The sequence below is a fragment of the Paroedura picta genome, chromosome 13 (assembly GCF_049243985.1).
Source record: "Paroedura picta isolate Pp20150507F chromosome 13, Ppicta_v3.0, whole genome shotgun sequence".
Taxonomy (NCBI): Eukaryota; Metazoa; Chordata; class Lepidosauria; order Squamata; family Gekkonidae; genus Paroedura; species Paroedura picta.
Window position 1 is genome coordinate 9916543 of NC_135381.1, and position 3503 is coordinate 9920045.

The following is a 3503-nucleotide window of genomic DNA, read 5'->3' on the forward strand; positions in this document are numbered from 1 at the left end:
TAAGAGATGTAAAATGTAGTTCGAATAAATCTGGGATTCTTACTTTTCCCACAGGAGCATTTGCTTGCTTCTTTTTTTCGGTTCGCATTCACGGGGAAGACGCCTCTCTCGAGCTCGGCTTCCACCTCCTCCCACCGTGGCCTGTCGCCAGAGATAATGATATGATGCCATTGTTGTTCTAGACATCATAATTCTATTTATTAAAGGGTCCAGTTGCTAGGCAAGGTCTGCACCACAGCAGGGGATGCAAGCGAAGACTCTAGGGAGATGCACTGCTGCTATGGGCAAGAGTGATCAGCCCATGACGAGTTTCACGTGGCGGCAAGAGCACAGCTGGGACTTGGTGTTCTTATAAGATCTCCCTCCGAGATGCTCCAGTGGCTCTGAAATCCTTCATTGGATTGGCGCCTGCAGCAGCCAGCATTCTGCCATGGGTGCCGGTCTCTATTCCATCATGAGCCTCGGCCAGTCACAACCGCCTAGCCTACCTCACAGGGTTGTCGTTGAAAGCAGAGGCGGGGGAGAATGACGAAAGCTGCTTTGGAGGGGAAGCACAGATTACTAATTTACAGGGCGTATCCCGTACAGTGCGGATTAACAGGCACACAAACGGCACTGAAAACACGTGCTTTTAAATGGGGAAAAGAAAATCTGATACGAATCAACAGCATTGGAGTCGTACAAAAGACAAGCAGCACCGAACTGGGGAGAAAAGGAAGCCCGAATCCATTCTTGTTTATGCACGATACGGCCTCAGGCCATGTCCAGGCCATTATAGGCTTTGCAGTTGCTTAGCAACCAGCCCGAGGGGCTCTTGAGTCACCTGCATGTATGAGAAAAGTAGGGATGGTTTCCGCTCTGGGAGCCCAGCCGTCCCGATCAAGTCCCCGCTGTGCAAAGACCCTCTGGGGTCTGCCGGCCTCCTTCGTACCCCCGCAGGGGTTGTTGCATTTGCTAAATAATGACCAGGGATTTTTTCTGCCCAGCAGAAGATCTGCTCCATCAGCTAACCTCTGATCAATGGATGGCCTTGGGAGGGATCTAATTATGAGCCAAGAAGGACTGGAAAGAATTTTGCGTGAAGCTGGGGAAACGGATGGAGCTGCCCTCTGGCCTTGTGTCCCTGCTCCACAGCTAGGGATGCCAGCCTCCAGGTGGGGCCTGGTGATCCCCTGGAATTATAGCTCATCTCCAGGTGACAGAGATCAGTGGATGAGCGAGAGGGTTATGAGCATCCTGCATAGTGCAGGGCGTTGGACTAGATGACCCCTGAGGTCCCTTCCAACTCTATGATTCTATGATTCTAAGAAACGTCTTTCCTTCGTGTTAATACATGAGACCAAAAAAACACACTTTCGCAGCTGTCTTCGGTGGCTTTATTGAGTAATCATGAATTTTACATCAACCACAATGCTTAAATAGCTTAGGGATATCTTGCAAGCCAATATCACGGTGGCATGTTAAGGCAGCAGGCCCATAACCTGGCTGGAATAAAACGTCTTCCTATGTTTGTATAGGCCTAAAATACAGATTTCAGAATTCCTTTGCAAACTGACACCTTGAACGCTTCCTCTTCAGGAGAGGAATGGGAAGGCGACTGTAAGCCGCTTTGAGCCTCCTTCGGGTAGGGAAAAGCGGCATATAAGAACCAACTCTTCTTCTTCTTCTTCTTATGCACATCTGCATGATTCTCTAATGCTGACATTTCAAAGAAGGTAAACCCAATTGAGGAAAACAGAAGGATATGCAGGGTTTTTCTTTCCCCGAGCACCATTTGTCACGAAACAGAAACCCCCAGGAAACAGAGCTCTTTTCCAAATAGCAAACCTGCTCCAGAGACACTCAAATACCCCCCCTTTTATTCTCCCTAATTACCAGTTTAAATTTAGCATCGAGGGAGCAAAGTCTTGCAGGCTAAAATTAGCTCAGGGAAAGGCCAGCCAGTTCTTAATACACGTCCTAAAAAAACCGTCGCACCTACACGATACTTACAAATTAGATCCACACCCCCCCCACCCGCCTCTGTGTGGATGTTTTGCTTCTTTAGATAATTGGCCCATTAGCTTTGTTTATAATTTCAATGGCATATCTCCTGAAGTCATATATAAGATCGACCGAATGGCTGTAATTTACTTCATTTGAACCACATTTACGTCCAAAGCAGGGACCTAAGGTGGCTTATGATATTTCCCCCTTTGGCTAAGAGTATTTGCTTTGCTCAAGGTCTCCCAGTGATGTTCCGTGGCCCAGTAGGGATCCACACAGGCAATCATAGCCACCCACTTCCAATTTTCCTTTAGAATGCCTCCTCCTGTTTCTCAGTTTTCTTTTTAAGTTCTTCATTTTAGTGAATGGGCATGATGTTAGGGTGAGTTAGGAAGAGGCAGGTGCTGAGTTAGGATAGATCCAAGTGGGTAGCCGTTTTGGTTTGAAGCAGCACAACGAAACAAAATCAGAGTCCAGTGGCACCTTTAAGACCAACAAAGATTTCTTCAAGGTGTGCGCTTTCGTGTGCAAGTCTGAGAAAGAGTGCTTGCACACGAAAGCTCATATCTTGAATAAATCTTTGTTGGTCATAAAGGTGCCCCTGGACTCTGATTTTGTTTTGTTGTGCTGTATTAGGAGTGAAGGTAGCAAGGGATCAGATGATTGTGTCAGAGCTTGGCAACTAAGCAGGCTCTGTATTTATTAGGGCCAGCAGAGACCACCCAGGAAGACTCAGTAGAGCAAGGGCGGCCAAACTGTGGCTCTCCAATTGTCCATGGCCTACAATTCCCATGAGCCCATGCTGGCAGGGATCGATGCCAGGTGCTAGGAATCTGACAAAAGCAGAGAATCTAAGCCGTGGCAGATCACGCTGTCTTCTCAAACAACTGGCAGGGATGTTGGCATAGTGCTGCAGATATTCCATGCAGATAAAGCTTTTGAGGGCTCCTGAAAGGGAAACAAAACTTTTAGGCAATGGCTTGTGAGCAAATGCTTGTTTTGTGATTTGCAAATGCCTTTTGAGCCAAGAAATGTGATGTTTCCTGTAACAGCTATTGGTTGTGATGACTAAATTGCCCCTCCATGTTCCTATGTAGCATGCCCTGGAAGGTCAGTTGTTGGGAGCATAATGGGTGAGGCTTCTTGCTGTCATGCTGTCCTTGTGGACTTCTCATTTCTGACCTATTCTTGAAAACAAGATCTTTCTCCCATCAAGGTTTTTCTTCCATTTTTCTCCAGGGGACCTGATCTCTGTAGTCTTGAGATGAGCTGTAATTCCGAGGGATTCTCCCAGGCCCACCTGAAGGCTGGCATCCCTAAATGGGACCCTTCCTCTAACCCGTCAAATCCTTTCTTGTTCACTTTCCCTTGTTTTTAGATTTCAGCTCAAAAATCCCACTTTGGGCTTAACCCCCTTAAACTTGCTCCTTCAAGGGAAAGGATGTCCAAGTAGACGCCGTTGCATTTGCCAGCAATCTATTCTTCCGATTGTCGGCCCGGGTTTGAACCTGCAGACG